The 17,864-nt window shown below is 43.2% G+C and overlaps 3 pseudogenes; 1 reads left to right on the top strand and 2 right to left on the bottom strand.

Annotated features, from left to right (window-relative positions):
- LOC119509829 overlaps window positions 1–9,082 on the bottom strand; it is a 43,787-nt pseudogene extending 34,705 nt beyond the window's left edge.
- Window positions 9,083–13,013: 3,931 nt separating this feature from the next.
- Window positions 13,014–13,853, bottom strand: LOC119509828 (annotated as a pseudogene).
- A 447-nt stretch (window positions 13,854–14,300) lies between these two features.
- LOC119509827 lies at window positions 14,301–16,634 on the top strand (annotated as a pseudogene).
- The last annotated feature ends 1,230 nt before the right edge of the window (window positions 16,635–17,864 follow it).

Genomic DNA, 17,864 nt, shown 5'->3' with positions numbered 1-17,864 from the left:
AAGAGGCAGCCAACTCAATGGGAAAAAATTTTTGGAAACCATGTATCTGACAAAAGACTGATATCTTGCATATACAAAGAAATCCTACAACTCAATGACAATAGTACAGACAGCCCAATTATAAAATGGGCAAAAGATATGAAAAGACAGTTCTCTGAAGAGGAAATACAAATGGCCAAGAAACACATGAAAAAATGTTCAGCTTCACTAGCTATTAGAGAGATGCAAATTAAGACCACAATGAGATACCATCTAACACCGGTTAGTATGGCTGCCATTAAACAAACAGGAAACTACAAATGCTGGAGGGGATGTGGAGAAATTGGAACTCTTATTCATTGTTGGTGGGACTGTATAATGGTTCAGCCACTCTGGAAGTCAGTCTGGCAGTTCCTTAGAAAACTAGATATAGAGTTACCATTCGATCCAGCGATTGCACTTCTCGGTATATACCCGGAAGATCGGAAAGCAGTGACACGAACAGATATCTGCACGCCAATGTTCATAGCAGCATTATTCACAATTGCCAAGAGATGGAAACAACCCAAATGTCCTTCAACAGATGAGTGGATAAATAAAATGTGGTATATACACACGATGGAATACTACGCGGCAGTAAGAAGGAACGATCTCGTGAAACATATGACAACATGGATGATCCTTGAAGACATAATGCTGAGCGAAATAAGCCAGGCACAAAAAGAGAAATATTATATGCTACCACTAATGTGAACTTTGAAAAATGTAAAACAAATGGTTTATAATGTAGAATGTAGGGGAACTAGCAGTTGAGAGCAATTAAGGAAGGGGGAACAATAATCCAAGAAGAACAGATAAGCTATTTAACATTCTGGGGATGCCCAGAAATGACTATGGTCTGTTAATTTCTGATGTATATAGTAGGAACAAGTTCACAGAAATGTTGCTATATTAGGTAACTTTCTTGGGGTAAAGTAGGAACATGTTGGAAGTTAAGCAGTTATCTTAGGTTAGTTGTCTTTTTCTTACTCCCTTGTTATGGTCTCTTTGAAATGTTCTTTTATTGTATGTTTGTTTTCTTTTTAACTTTTTTTTTCATACAGTTGATTTAAAAAAGAAGGGAAAGTTAAAAAAAAAAAAAAAAAAAAAAAAGAAAAACAAGGTAAAAAAAAAAGATGTAGTGCCCCCTTGAGAAGCCTGTGGAGAATGCAGCGGTATTCGCCTACCCCACCTCCATGGTTGCTAACATGACCACAGACATAGGGGACTGGTGGTTTGATGGGTTGAGCCCTCTACCATAAGTTTTACCCTTGGGAAGACGGTTGCTGCAAAGGAGAGGCTAGGCCTCCCTATGGTTGTGCCTAAGAGCCTCCTCCCAAATGCCTCTTTGTTGCTCAGATGTGGCCCTTTCTCTCTGGCTAAGCCAACTTGAAAGGTGAAATCACTGCCCTCCCCCCTATGTGGGATCAGACACCCAGGGGAGTGAATCTCCCTGGCAACGTGGAATATGACTCCCGGGGAGGAATGTAGACCCGGCATCGTGGGATGGAGAACATCTTCTTGACCAAAAGGGGGATGTGAAAGGAAATGAAATAAGCTTCAGTGGCAGAGAGATTCCAAAAGGAGCCGAGAGGTCACTCTGGTGGGCACTCTTACGCACACTTTAGACAACCCTTCTTAGGTTCTAAAGAATTGGGGTAGCTGGTGGTGGATACCTGAAACTATCAAACTACAACCCAGAACCCATGAATCTCGAAGACAGTTGTATAAAAATGTAGCTTATGAGGGGTGACAATGGGATTGGGAAAGCCATAAGGACCACACTCCACTTTGTCTAGTTTATGGATGGATGAGTAGAAAAATAGGGGAAGGAAACAAACAGACAAAGGTACCCAGTGTTCTTTTTTACTTCAATTGCTCTTTTTCACTCTAATTATTATTCTTGTTATTTTTGTGTGTGTGCTAATGAAGGTGTCAGGGATTGATTTAGGTGATGAATGTACAACTATGTAATGGTACTGTAAACAATCGAAAGTACAATTTGTTTTGTATGACTGCGTGGTATGTGAATATATCTCAATAAAATAAAAAAAAGAAAGAAACTAGAGAGATAATGACAATTAAAAGTGCAATATATGATGCTGGATGGAATCAAGAATGGAGGAGAAAAGGCTCAAAAGGATATTATTGAGACATAAGGAAAAATTGGAATATTGAATGTAAACTTTATGTCAATGTTGAATTTCTTGAAGTTGATAACTGCACTTAAGGTGACTGCATAAGTGAATGTCCTTGTTCATAGAAAATGTCCATGGGAGTGTTATATGTCAAGGAGTGTGATGTGTGCAGCTCTCAAATGTTCAGAAAATGGATGGATGGATGGATGGATGGATGGATGACTGGCTTACTGGCTGGATGGATATGATAAAGGTGGCAAAATGTTAAAACTGGTGGATCTGTGTATCTGGGATGGGTGGGGGTATATTGGAGCTCTCTATATGGGGTTTGTATTATTTTTGTGCCTGTCCTGTAAGTTTAAAATTATTTCAAGATAAAAAGTTACAAAAACAAAACAAAACAGAAAATAACAAGTGTTGGCAAGGATGCAGAGAAATAGGAACCCTCATACACTGTTGGCAAGAATGTAAAATGGTGCAGCCTCTATGGAAAACAGTTTGGTGATACCTCAGAAAATTAAACATAGAACTACAATATATGATTCAGCAATCCCACTTCTAGTTATATACCAAAAAGAACTGAAAGCAGGGACTCAAACAGATAAGTGTACACCAGCGTTCATAACACCATTATTCATAATTTCCAAGAGGTGAAAGAACCCAGATGTTCTTGGATAAACAAAAAGTGTTCTATCCATACAATGGAATATTATTCAGCCATAAAAGAATGAAGTTCTGATCCATGTTGCTACATGGATGAACTTTACATCATGTTGAGTGATATGTCAGACACAAAAGGACAGACAATGTTTGATTCCACTTACATGAAATTACTATAATATGCAAATTCATAGAGACAAATAGAGTGCAGGTTACGAGGCGTGGGCAGCAGGGGCAATGGGAAATTAATGCATAATAGGGGAGAGTTTCTGTTTGCGGTGAAGGAAAAGTTTTGGGAATTGATGGTGGTGACGGTAGCACAACATTGTGAGTGTCACTAATCCCACTGCAATGCATGCTTGGGAGGGGTTCAGATGGGAAATTTTATGTCAAATATATGTTTTCATAATTTAGAAAAGAGAAAGAGATACTGCAGAGACAATGACAATTAAATGCAATACATGATCTGTGTCTAATAGTGGAGGAGAAAAGTGCCCAAAAGGACATTATTGGGAGAATTGAAAAAAATGGAATATAGACTTAATGCTTTATATCATTGTTAAATTTCTTGAACTTGACAACTGTACTGAATGAGCTTCCCTAAGTGACTATCCTCATTCTTAGGAAATACACATGCAAGTATTAAGTGTTCAAGGAGCACGGTGTATGCAATCTACTCTCAAATGTTTAGAAGATAAATAAGTAAGCAGATAGATAGATAGATATAACAAATGTGGCAAAATGTTAAAAGACGGTAAGTCTAAATATCTAGTTAAAGGATATTTTGGAGTTTTCGTTATTGGTTTTGTATTATTTTTGCAACTTTCCTGTACATATGAAATTATTTCAAATTAAAAAGTTAAAAAAAATATATGGACAGGGGAGAAGTGGATGGGCATAAAACTGAAACAAGATTGGCCATGAGTTGATTGTTGAGGCTGGGTGATGGGCCATGGAGTCCAGGATGCTTATAACACTGGAGTGAGCACCCTGCAGACCTGTGGGAAACTCTGGGAGTTAGACACCCAGCAGAGGAACTGCTGGGCTTAAGCGCATTGAACATTTATTGGACGCTGTCAAATTGCTCTCCAAAGTGGCTGAGCCAGTTTACACTCCCACCAGTAAGAGTTGCCCACAGCCTCATCAAAACTTGAGGTTTAACATTTCCATCAGCCTGATTTTTTTTTAAGTGGTGTATTTCCTTATTGTTTTCATTTGCATTATCCTACTCGCTGTTGAGTTAATCTTTTCACATTTCCTGGTCCTTCGGGTTTTTTTCCTGTGTATTACCTGTTCATATTGTTCCAGATCATAGATAAAGTGCGGTGAGTTCTCGTCTCTCTTCCCTCCCAAAAGAGAAGTGTGCGGGAGCTGCTTGCATTAGCTTGGGAGAGCCAAGCGTTAAATCCTCAAGAATTTTTGCTGGCTGGTTGTCAAATATTGGTAGCTCCTAATTGGCTCTGGTGGGAAATATTTACACCACGGCAATGAGCAAATGATGCGAATCAGGGCTCCCATGCCCAGAGACCGTTGTCAACCTTTTGCCAGCACTCCTACTTGTGCACATTTGCACCCAGACAAAGCCGGGTGAGCCCGAGTCACGGTGGGGGAGGGGCCCTTGACTCACTCACTGGGACCAGAAAAGGCTTACTTGGTCTCCACATCAGCTGGAGAATCCGTGGGGGTGGGGAGCGCAGCACCTCGACTTCTCCTACGAGGCCCGAGCTGCAGGTTTGGGCGCAGGTTCTGGAATAAAGCCTAATCCTTGGCCTCTCTCGCTTTTGTGCTAGGCAGGGCCAGCTGCATAATTGATGGGGCCCAGAGCAAAATGGAAATGCGGAGCCCCTTGTGCAAAAGCAGTAAGAAAACTTTCTTCTTTCTTCCACCTCCGATCTCTCTCTCTCCGCCTGTCATGGTGTTTTTTTATTTGCTATTTAATGTCATGTTCTCCCGGGCATGGTGAGGGGTGAGCGCAGACCCTAACAGGTGACTGGGACCCTGTTCTGTCTCGGCCCGTCTCACCCGATCCTCCCCACACCGGCGCCCAGGACCCTAACCCGGGTGGAGCCGCGGTGGTCCCTGGGCGGCGATGGGAACTGGGGGCTGGGAGCCTACCCGGGGAGGTGGGGAGGCAGCGGCAGGCCAGACCCCGCGGGAGCCGAGGCTGGGAGCCCCCGGAGCATGCGCCATTGACCCTTTGGACTTGACTTACAAAACAAGAACTCGAAGATAAAACCACTAAGAATTTCAAGATGGTGACGACAGAGCATTGACACCCACGGAGCGCCCCACTGCCAGGCAGCACTGTGGCCCCCAGGCCTCTCTGTGCACTGAGCCCTCCCTCTGCTGCCAGCTGGATGAACCAAAATGTCTTCACCGTCAATGCAGTTAGAATCAAGTCAGAGAGAATGAACAGGGGTGTTCCAACAGTTCTTTTACCATATATTTATTGAGCAAATGCAATGGGCCAGCCACTCTTCTAGGTAGAAGGATAACAGGGAAAAATCCCTGCCCTCAGGGAGCTCCCTTTCTGGTACAGGAGATAGGCAGCTAACAAGGTGCACAAATTAAAAATAGACATAGTATGTTAGATGGTGGTGAGCACTAACAAGAAAAATTAAAGCAGCGAAAGTGGTTAGAAAGTGTCAGTGTGCTAAGGCTGATAGGTGATAGGTAAATTAAAATTTTATATATTGTGGCTTGAGAACGCTTTACTAAGGTGATATCTGAACAAGAATCTTAAGGGAGGGAGGAATATACCTGGCTCTGCATTCAACTCTTCAGGCCATGTTGATCAGAACTGTAAGGATTTGTGAGTACTATGTAACATGGCAACTGTTGATTATAGATGCAATCAGGTGTAGATGCAATCAAGAGAAACCTGACTAAAACAGCCAAGTTTGTATGCATAATATTCAATTTCAGTTATAAGTTATTTTAAGTGTGGGAAACATTATATAATGTTATATGCTGGTCATAATCCTTTTTCTTTTTTACCATAATGTTTATGAACTCAGTTTTCTTTAAATCAGACACTTCTTTGTTGTCATACTTTTAGAGACTTGGGAAAGTTATCTTTGGCATCATCTGAAGATTAAACATTTTCTACAATGATCTTTTTCCCTCACAATCTTTTAGTTGCTATGTAGGGTTTCCTCCCACAAAAACAAAGTAGAGTGTTAAATAATTTTTTAAAAAAATTTAAGATGTAGGAAGAGGAAGAGGAAAGAGCAACTCCTAAATATTAGGAAGCGAAGTATTAGTCTATCAGGCTGTTTGACAGAGAAAATCCCCAAACAACAAATAAGATAGACATGTCTTCCTCATGTAAAAGATGTCTGGGGGAAAGCAGTCCATGTGTGGCCTAGTAGTTCCATCAGGGCCTGGGGCTCCCAACCTTCTGCTCTACCACCCTCAAAATCATCTCATGGTTCAAGATGGCCACAGGAGCTCCAGCCATCACATCCACATTCTAGGGAGGAAGGTAAAATGGGCAGAATGGCCTGTTCCCTCCCTTTTATGGAAAATTTCTATAAAGTCTTTTTATATATATGAATAACATGTATTTATAACATAAATACATTATGGACCAGAACTTCATCACATAGCTGTAATGGAGACTTGGAAATACAGTAAAGGCATTTAGCTGAGCAGTAGTTTTGTTAGAAATTCATGTTCTATTGCTTATGAAGGAAAAGAGAGAGGATGTTGGGGAGGGTTTCTAACAGTTTCTGCCACAATCACTGACTTCACTTCCTTTGTAAGTTTATGGAAGCTGTAAATCTTGGAAAAATAAATCAATACCTAACTCCTAGGGCCTTAGGAAGCTACATTTAAAAAGGTTCTCATTCTAGCTTTTAAAAAATCAGATTAAAAACTCCAATGGAGAAATTAATGGTCATCTTTATTTTTGTGTTTGTTAGCAGACAAATGATTTGAGGATTTCACTGTAGTTGTACATGCTTTTGAGAAAGGAAATTATAATGTGTTGATTGCAATGGTGTTCAAGTTCTGGGCTCTGGAAAAAGCATTTCCAAATGGACATCTTACATTTTTTTCAATTGAAAATAATCTCAAACTAAGAGTTTGAGAAAAAAAAAAGGTTTATTTTCTTAGTTCTTGAGCAAGAATATATATTCCTCTTGAAGACCTGTTTTCTTTCTTTCTAATGGTGATAGACTTTGCCTGTTAGCCTAGCAACACAAGAAAAATTTCATGCTTCAGTGGCAATGACTGTGGGCCACGGTGATGTCGCTTATCCTTACCCACGGTGACCTATTGATTAAACTGCTAATATTTTATTTGTGTGAAGTTTTCCCTTATGATTAGAGAAGCTTTCAGGAATAGTATGTTAAAACAAAGCTACCTGTCTGTCACTCATTTATTTCCCTGCTTTACTGAAATACATTTATCTCAGATTAGGCTGCCCTTTTAACACATTTCTTTTCTACTCAATTATATAAGGAAGATTCCTCTTCTCTAATCCTGATTTCAGTGATGGAAATCCCATAGATTCAAAGCTGTTATTGTAAAACAAAATATCATAAAGGGAAAGTCTATCACATCCCCCAGCTGTGGAAACACAGTTTATAATTGTTTAACACATGAGCATGACTGGCACTAAATTCAGTCTAAGCCTCACACAAATCTTACCTTTTGTGAGAAATCATCTCATTCTGAAGAAACGCTGCCAGATAGGTAACCTACCCGTTTATGGACTTCAATTTTTTCCTATCAATTTATGAAGCCATTTCTTGAGGGCTCTGCATTATTTCACTGGAATGATTCTGTACCACCTCAACAATCATCTATAGAATTTCGGGTGTAGACTGGATTATCATAATTCTTATTATGGCATATCGACATGCTGTAGTAGGAAAAGGAAACTTCTGATGTTTTTAAAAGACACTGCCCTTGAGTAGGCGAAAGGATTTGAGAGGGCAGTAGATGTGCCCTTCGGGTAAAGAGAACCGTCTGGAAATCTTCATTGTTTGACATTTGCTCTGCTGTCGTGTCTGTTGGGTGGAGAGCCTCCATTTGCCCCTCCAGACCCACTTGCCCCCTGCTCTGAGCCCTGGAGCGGAGAGACCTGCGAGGATAACATGAAGTCCCTCCTTAGGCCTCTGCTCTCCAGTTCGGTTTGGCCCTGGAGAGGCCCTGGAGGCGCCTGGAGGGAGGACAGAGGGGTCTGGGTATTTCCCCGGCCCCTCCCTGCTGGGCCTCCGCTGGACAGTGGTTGTGCTTCTCTAGGAAGGCTCGGCTCTCACCTGGAGGCCTCCCCACTGCTACTGCTCTCTCTCTAGGATTTGGTAACGGCTTCCTTCTGCTGCAGCCCAGGGCTGTTTCACCATCCTAGTTGGTTTTCTTCACACCTTTGAAAAGTACCTCTATTCTTCCGTTGGGGTGTGACATCTGTTTCCTCGTGGGTCCCTGACAGATACTCATGTCTTCTAAGCACAACTTCTAAGAAAGAAGTGGTTGATTTGCCTGTGGCTTGTTTTTAGAAAATAGCATCCCGACTAGAATTGAAAAAGATGCGCTGTGCAACTTGAGTTTTTCCTGCTGTTTATTTTCTTTTTTTTTTTACTAGTTCTACATTATCTACATTCTCATGCGAGGACGTAAAGGAGGAAGGATGTCGTTCTGCAAGGTGTTTGTACAATCTGACCTGCTCTCAAGGCAGGTTGCTGACGTCTCGCCGGATCTCCCCGGCGGGTGGAAACTAAGGATGCAGGATGCTCGCTGGTGTCCTAGTTTCCCGGGGCTGCCCTGACCAAGGACCACAAGCTGGATGGCGACCACAACAGAAATGTATTCCCTTACCGTTCTGGAGGCTACAGTCTAAAATCAAGGTGTCAGCAGGGCTGTGCTCCCACTGAAGGCTCTAGAAAGGAGCCTCTTCCTTCCATCTTTCTAGCTCCCGGGGGCTCCCACAATCCCTGGAGTTCCTTGGTTTGTGCCTCCCTCTTCCCTCTGAGGGTGTCTTCAAATCTCTCTCTCCTTATAAGGATGGCGTTGTGGGATTTAGGGACCACCCTAATCTGGGATGACCTCATCTCAACTTGATTATGGCTGCAAAGACCCGATTACAAATCAGGTTGCATTCACGGGTACAGGTGGGAGGCTGGGGACGTGGGGAACAGGGTGGGTTAGAACCTCAACATCTCCTTTTGGGGGACACCACTCACCTCACAATGACTGGTGTCGTGCTGGTCCAGGGTCAGAGGAATGCAGTTCCGAGTGGGCCCTAAGCTGTCCCTCACCATGCCGGCACCGTCTCTCCCCAGCCTCCTACCTGCCCTGGGGCGCGGCTCCAGGTGCTCCCTTACCTGCCTGCTTCTTGAACCCCTTCCAGAGAACTCACCCAGGGCTCCCGAAACAAAGTGTCCTAAAAGGGTGGACCAGACATTCACTCAGCATGGGCAGGTTGTTTTTTCCAAGTTCATCACTGATTAAGCCTTGTTTGAAGTTGAGCACTTAATGCTATTTCTCATTTTCCCCACCGTTGGTGTGATTCTTATTTCAAAAGTGTGATGAGTCCTGGAAACTGTGATCATCTGGTAAGTACCTTTTGCAAGAACTGCCTTTCGGAAACATTAATTTTAAGATTAGAGAAGGCACTAATATTCACTGTCAACACACAAATCTTTTATGAAAACATTTGTGTGCTATTTGTTGTTTGGGTCCCAGCTAGACAGATGGAAAAGCTGGGGCAAGCATTGCTGGGTGAGGACTCGTCAGGCCTGGGCTCCAATTTCTAAAAACCAAGTCCTGGAACTTCACTGTCTCTTGGGTTTCCCTTCAATTACTTGGAGATAACACCTACTCCCAATACTGATAAGGATAAAAGGAGATAATGGCTATTAAATGCTTTGAAAAGTTAAAATATTCTAAAACTAAAAATATAAAATATGGTATAAACCAGTGGTTTTTAACCTTTTTTGGGGTCATGAATTCCTTTTGAGAATTGATGAAAGTTATATCATGCCCAGAGGATTTTCTCATACAATTTCAAGGAATCCATGGACCTTCCAAAGCAACCCCCATTATGGATTTCAGATTTAAAATGCCCTAGACAAATTTCATAAAATATATCTTGTTCTTTTAAAGACTGCTTCATGCAAAACCTAATGTAAGTGTTAGATATAATTTTCATCTGCTTTCATTTATAAGACAACATTTAAAATTCTGTGCAATATGTACAAATTAAAAATTGAAAGGAAAAAATTAAAAATCTCAAACTGTTCCAAGTTCTTGAACAAAATATAAATGCATTAGGTTTTCAATTTAGAATAATAATGGTTGAAAATACCCTGAAGTGTAAAATCAAGAAAGCAAAGTAATACATTCAACAAATATTTCTTGAGTACTCAAGATACATCAGGGAATCAAGGAGCCAAAAATATTTAAAATACAGGGAGTGGTCATTTCTGTTCATTGTTAAAGCTGGACCCTCCAAGTAATGTATGAATACTGTAAGCAGCCAATGAGTTTGTTGATCATATAATTCATGTTTTTATCCTTACATGGAACAAGTGAATAATTCTGTATTGGTTATAAAAGTACACTGCTGCATGATTAGCCACCCCCCCCTTTTTATGCAATTTTATTGAGATATAATCACATAACATACAGTCCTCCAAAGTGTACAATCAGTTGTTCACAGTATTGTCATATAGTTGTGCACGCATCGCCACAATCAATCTTTGAACATTTTCATTACTCCAAAAAAAAGAAATTAAAATTAAAATAAAAAAGAACATCCAAAACATTCCATTTCCCTCCGACCCCCATTGCTCATTTACTTTTTTAAAAATACAGTTTTACTGAGATATATTCACACACCCTACAGTCATCCACAGTGTATAATCAGTTATTCACAGTACCATCATATAGTTGTGTGTTCATCACCAGAATCAATTTTTGAAACTTTTCCTTACACCAAAATAAAAAAAGCAAAAAAGAACACCCAAAACTTTCCATCCCCTCCATCCCATCCTATCCTTCACCTAATTTTTGTCCTGATTTTCTACTCATCAGTTCATATGCTAGATAAAGGGAGTGCAAGCCACAAGGTTTTCACAATCACACAGTCATACTGTGCAAGCTACAAAGTTATATAGTCATCTTCAAGAATCAAGGTCACTGGGTTGCAGTTCAACAGCTTCAGGTATTTCCTTCTAGACATTCCCACACACCAAAAACTAAAACGTGACATCTACATAGCACATAAGAATACCCTCCAGAGTGACCTCCCGACTCCATTTGAGATCTCTCAACCTCCAGGAACCTTATTTAGTTTCATCTCTCTTCCCCCTTTTGGTCAAGTAGATCCTCTCAATTCCACACTGCTGGCTCCAGGCTCATCCCCAGGAGTCATTTCCCGCATAGCCAGGGCGATTCACACCCCTGGGAGTCATGTCTCACGTAGTGGGGAGGGTAGTGAGTTCACTTGCCAAGTGGCCTTAGAAGAGAGGGTAGCCCCCTTTTTCTGTTTGACTTGTGTATTTCAAATTTATAGCTACTATGAATCTTCCGTATTAAATGTAACAAAATATTGTTCTTTGTGGTTTCATCTTAGCTACCAATTGGGTGCCCAGATTATTCTCTTTGGTTCACTATTTGAATTTATATATTGTTTCAAAGCAAATAAAATCATTTGCATGAGTCAACTTTATTAATTTAAGAAATTCTAGAATGACATCATGAATACTTTCAAATATTTGAATATTTTAGACTGTGTGGTGTCTGAAATGATTGGAAGGAAAGGAATGGGAAATATTGTGGCATGCCTCACTTTGCTACTTTGGAGTTACTTTGAGATAATTTATCATTTTAGTGTTCGGTAAAATGGCAGAATGTTTTCAATTCCATACCCATTATATAATAAGACATGTATTCAAGTATTAGATTCCAGGTCTGGATGTTTTTCCCCTGTGAGTGAGAGGGAGAGAGAGGGAGAAATGGGGAGAGGGACACAGAGGACGAGAGGGGGAGAAAAAAGGGGAAAAAGAGAGCTGGTGGCACCACCTTGTCAGGATGGAAATGGGAAAAGATTTTGTTTATGAAAACAATACATTGGATAAATACGTTTGGGGCTTTTCATATGGGTTAGATTTAAAAAGAAGCATATATATATATATATATATATATATATTTTTTTTTTTTTTTTCATTCACACACACAGCATATGCAACTTTAATCTATCAAAAGAAAAAACAAAAGTCCCAAATGTACAAGTGAAAGAAATCCAAACTGTTGACACCGGCTTAACTAATCTCAACTACCTTTATGGACAGCTGTATAAGTTCAGAAAAGCTATCCTGTATATATAAACAAAAGTTGTTTATATACAGATGTTACATAAGGGTCTGGACATTTATTTCCTCGGAAGAACCCTCAGGTGCCACCTCTTGGTGAAGACATCAACACTTCATTTGCATATCCTACAAAAAGAGAAAGACTGTTTCTGGAATTGACAACACTGTGCATCCTATATGCAGTCAGGCAGATCCACTGGGTTGGCTGAGAGAGGCTTCCACCATAACACGGGCCACAGCAGGTACATGGGCATTTTCCATGCCCCCCAAACAGCTTCGCATGGAGCGCTCCAAAGTAAAAACCCACAAACCGCTCCAGATGCAGTTACAGAGTCCCGGCTTAGATGAGCATACCTGCCTGGCTCACTGTCTGGTTCATCTACACTCCTGAGAGAAACCATTTGGGGGGACCCACAGGGCGATGCTGCAGCTGGGAGTGCCAGTGGGGCAGGCCTGACCGGCTGGGCACATTTTGGGGATGTGGGGTCATCTGAACACTGCTGCTGCTGCCTGGGAACCAGAGCCTGCAGGGTGCAGACCTGGAGCACCGTGGCTGCTGCTGCTTCACAACCAGATGCAGAAGCATCCCAGGATGAAGGTCTCAGAGAGGGTCTCTAGTGGCAGGTAAAGGGTAAAAAGCCAACCCAGGATTGGGCCAGCTATTCCCTGTAATGAGTCAGGTCCACTTGGAGGAAGAACACCAGCTTGGGGCCAACTTGGAAGATGCTATGGATGTAGTCCCTGGGCCAGCATCCTTCGGACCAAGCCTGGGTGAAGCTGGTGAACGGAATGAACAATGGTACACGGGGACGAGAGGAACTTGGTGGACAGGGAGGAGAAAAGGTGTTCCCGGAACTGGGGGAGCCAAGGTGGTTTTTCACTGCTGCCTGTCTTTCAATCCATCTCTGGTTCTGTCCACCTGCGGTCTGCCCAAAGCTGGCTGGTAGAAGTTGGCTGTCCACATTGCAAGGTCATGCAGCCAGGCTGGCCTTATTGAAGCTGCCTGCTGCAGTGCTAGCTGGCTTATCTCGGCTGTGACAAGGCTCATGGGCATGTGCATGTTTTGGAATGGACCTCGGAGTTACTGTTGTGTGTGAAATCCATTAGTGATGGCATTCTGTGATGAAGGTCATTTGATGAGGCTGCTCACGAGTAGAACATCTGTGACAAGGGAGGAAAAGATACTCTTTAGCTCTGTAGACACTGTAGGCTCCCAGCTCCCTGTAAGGCCACTCAGAAGATGGGAAGAAGCAGGTCTCTGCATTGGTGGACCCAAAAGTTCCTGCAGGATGTTCTCAGGGCTGGGCTGGCCTGGGATCTCAGCAGAGGACTTCAGATGACCGTCAAGGCTTTGGGTGACTTTGGTGTGTGAAGGCCGAGTTCCACTTGCCTTCACAGTGCTCACCGGCTTCTTGCAGCAGCCTCATCTCCAACCTTTTTGATCTCCCAACTGCTTGTTGCAGCACTCAGGGTCTCCTCTAAGTGTTCCGATGTGAAGGGAATTGGATTTGTCACTTGCTGGTCACCTTCAAGCCCTTGGGCCCTGCTGCTACATTTTCCACTGAAAGCCCAACCCCTGAACACCAGCTTTCTCTAAGTTTTTATTTGCAGAAAGGCTGGAGAGAAGAGGTTTGAAGTCCACTTTGGCTTTCTGTAGCATTTCTAAAATATCTACTTCATTTTCAGCATGTTCTTCCAATGGTATAGGAGCAAAATAATTTCCCAGGTCTACAAAGAAGCATATGTGAGGCTCGCTAGCTCTCAGGGCTGCTGTTTACTTCTTCTGGGTTCCCTCATCTTTTGCATTCTCTCTGTCTCTTTTCCTCATGTCTCTTGGCTCAGCTAATTATATTTGCCTGCAAAACACAGCCTTTATTTCCCATTTCTATTTTCCAAGGGAATCGCATAGTTTACCTACTCTGTGTCCTGTATTAGAACATCAGAATTCTGATTATTTTATAGAGTTTGCCTCTTTGTCCTGAAAAATGAATACAATTCAATCTCCTACTAACTAGACCAGGATTTCTTAATTTTTTTTTTTTTTTGGTGCCATGGACACCCAAGAATAATTTTCTAATTGCATAAAATAAATGAGATTACAAGGGAACCAATTAAATAGAAATGTTGTCAAAACATTTTTACTGCGGGCCTAGCACTCGGGCACATGCGCAGAGCTGCCCTGGGATTGGGCTCCTCCTTGCCCCTCGGTCCTGCCCACTGCGCCCGTCTGCTCGACCTGAGCAGACATCCTGACCCAACTGGGCCTGTGGCTCAGTGAGGTCTTGGTGTGACTCTTTGTCACGACCCTGGGCACGGTGGGCCTGTACCTGGCACAGTGGGCACTGGCCAGGGCACGACCCCGGCCCCAGCGGTGAGCAGCAGACCCTGGGGAGAGGCAGCACCCCGAGATGGACACCTTTGCTGACCTGGATCCTGATGCAAAATAGCTGGTGGAGCAAGTGGCAGGTGGCCTGAGTGACAGCCCTGAAGGAGGCCAAAAGGACAGGAGGACACGCTGCAGCAGTCCCTGGAGCTGGCAAGGCAGCAAGTCACCCAGTGGTCAGGTCCACCCAGGAGGAGGTGGTGTCTTCTAAGGTGCCAGGGGAGGCCATTTACTTCCTCTCAGTCACTACCTGCCTCACCTGAGGGTCCCAGATGACCTGCAGCTCTCCCCATTTCCTTTCCAGCTGCAGTTCCACAAGAAAGCAAAGAGAGAGGACATCCAGATGAGGTGGTCCTTCTTCAGGTTGCTGGAAATGGCCATTCAGATTCAGCCCAAAGCACTGGGGGAGGACCAAGTGATTGAGACAAATGCAGTATCTGAAACTCTCACAGGTACTTTGAAGCATCTGATTAGTTCCACTTCCCCATCTGAGCACAAAGCCTACAGCTGTGAGGGAGGTTCAGCATCTCCACGGCACTCAGATCTACTTCTCAAGAAACTTGCCCTCCCAAACCTCCATGGGCTGAGGAACTCACGTTACTGGTGAAGAATATAAATGATCCTGGAGCTTCAGGCAACATTAACCCAATGTGCATAGCTCAGCTGAAACACCCGGTTCAGAGGTCCTCCAGCTCTTTAGCAAAACACACTGCTGACCTCACTTGGGAAGAAGAATTCACCTTTGCGTTGAATGCCACATCAAAGAAGCTACAACTGCAGTTTTCAGAGGATGGCAGATCCTCAAGAGCTCTGTTGCGATGACAGCTGTTCCTTTAGATTTATCTCAAAAGCAGCCTTTGGACCACAGAGTTTTATGATGACCCACGAGTGCTCTTTGGTAGCTTGAGGTTGAGATCAGTCACTGTGGAGTTTTCTTACATAGAACCCAGTGAGTTGAAATCCTGGCAAATCCTTTCCCCTGTTCTTGCTTCAAAGACAGAACAAGACAACGTGGTAATGCCCCATGGGACCATGATCATGGTTGTCACTGATGGGAAAACCATGTCCAGCTTTGATGTGGGGATGGTATCCCCCTTGAGCCATGAGTCTGCTGTGAAAACATCTGTTAAAGTGGAGGTGACTGTCCTGGTTTGAAACTGTTATGGACACCAGAAGAGCCAGGATCATTTAATCCAATCTTGTTGGGTGGAAACTTTTGATCGTTTTCATGGAGATGTGACTCAATCAACTGTGGGCAAGACCTTTGATTAGATTATTTCCATGGAGGTGTGGGCCCTGCCCATTCAGGGTGGGACTTAATTGGTTCACCAGAGTACTTAAGAGAGATCAGGAGCCAACACAAGTGCTGACTCTTGGAGATGCTGGGGGATGCAGACAGAAGGATGTTTGGAGATGCTAAGCTAAGAGATGAAGCCCGGAGTTTGCCCCAGAGAAGCTAAGAGAGGACCCCCAGACACCTAGAGAGAAAGGTCCTGGGAGAAAGAAGCAAGGACACACAGGAGCTGAGAGAAAGGAGCTAAGAGAAACCCAGAGACATTTTGGAGAATGCCATTTTGAAATGTGAAGAACCAGCAGACACCAGCCACGTGCCTTCCCAGCTGACAGAGGTGTTCCGGACTCCATTGGCCATTCTTCAGTGAAGATATCCTCTTGTTGAAATCTTAATTTGGACTCTTTTATGGCCACAGAACAGCAAATTTGTAACCTAATAAATCCCTTTATAAAAGCCAATCCATTTCTGGTATTTTGCATAATTGCACCTCTAGCAAACCGAAACAGTGACCAAGAAGGACACCTCCATCCAAGCTGTTGGTAAAACCTTTTCTTGTTCAGATACAGATTGTTGTGTTGAATGTTTCAGATCATGTGGCTGAAGTTGCCATTTGACAGCTCAGTGAATCTTCAAAACTCAAACTGAAGTCACTGCAGAAGAAAAGCCCTATCATCTTGTCAGGGCTCTCCAAGACCTCGCTATCTCAGGACAGCAAAGCCACCCCAATGCTGTATTTTATGGCCTCCGGGAAAACTGCAAGCCAGGGAGGGACCCTGGGCTATCCGGAAGTGGCAGCAGTTTCCAACCTACTTGAAGAGTAGCTGCCAGCCCTGACCTAGCCTGGGCCTAGGGATGTGGAGGAAGAATCCTGGGTCATGGGTAGAGTGGCCAAGCCCTGCTGGACCCAGATGGGGAACTGTCGGAGGGCTCTCTGAGTGTCTCTGAGATTGGAGCTTCAAGAAAGCATAAAGAGGATCGCTCTGCCAACCAGAATTAATTGCCTGCACAGAGGAATTTTAAGGAAAGTTGTAAGCTGTTCTTCCACTGGTGACATCGACAGAAAGACCCAGGCATAAACCAGTTGCACAGAGACCTCATGTTCCTGCAGCAGTCAGAGGGGGCCAGGAGTAAGTGGGTGACCCTCACCAGGATCCTGAACAAGAAACTGTTCTCCAGACATAGAAGCAAGAGTGTCCCTGGGGGCCTGGAGTAGAACCTGCAGGCGTGGCCTGCTGTACTTGCAACCCCAGAAGACATGCACGTGCATTAACAGCCTTACCAGGACAGAGCATGTGTGCCTGCAAGCTGACCCCATGCTCCTGCTTAGTTGAGCTTGTTTTTTCCCTCCACAACTTGGTCTTCTAAAGGGGGAAAAATTTGATTCCCCAGCCAGGAGGGAAACTGACAAAGCCTGATTTGCCACCAGATGCAGGATGAGACCCAATGGTCCCATGCTTGGGCTGTGGTCAAATTTAAGAGTTGAGGTTAAATATTAGGAGAAGATTTGCATTTTAAATTAAATTACATACTACAATGGGCTGTGAGGTGGGGAGTTTTGGGAGACTCAATTTTACCCACTCTACCCTTTCTCAAGTGTCATTTAGAGGCCATGCTTGGACCATGTAACAAAGAGGAGGCACCCCTCTGTGCTGTCATCGTGAACAGAATGGATGGGTCACCTTTCCTAATTGGCTGTTCAGAATAAAAGAGTGCAGTGGGTCCTGATGACTGGGAGGTAGGATACAGGCAGGAATTTTGGGAAATAAAGACATTTTGGTAGGAATTGGCATGTTGTGACAAATGTAGGAAAACATTTGCCTTTGATATTAGCTATATAACTTGAAAAATTATGCAATTACTAAATATACTCTATGCATATCAAAAATGTAAAAAAAATCTGTAATATTAATTTAAGTACTTTTAAACCACACATTAAAAAAGAAGACCTAACAGCAGGTCTAATAGCCACCATGATTTGGCATGAACCATATTTTGAAAGATCTACAACTAATGTGATACAAAAACCACTGGATTCTGTTGGTGACAAAGTC

Source organism: Choloepus didactylus, chromosome 15 (genome assembly GCF_015220235.1).
Source record: "Choloepus didactylus isolate mChoDid1 chromosome 15, mChoDid1.pri, whole genome shotgun sequence".
In the NCBI taxonomy this organism is placed as follows: domain Eukaryota; kingdom Metazoa; phylum Chordata; class Mammalia; order Pilosa; family Megalonychidae; genus Choloepus; species Choloepus didactylus.
The sequence above is the reverse complement of the archived record's forward strand: the minus strand, read 5'-3'. Positions and strand labels throughout refer to the sequence as shown.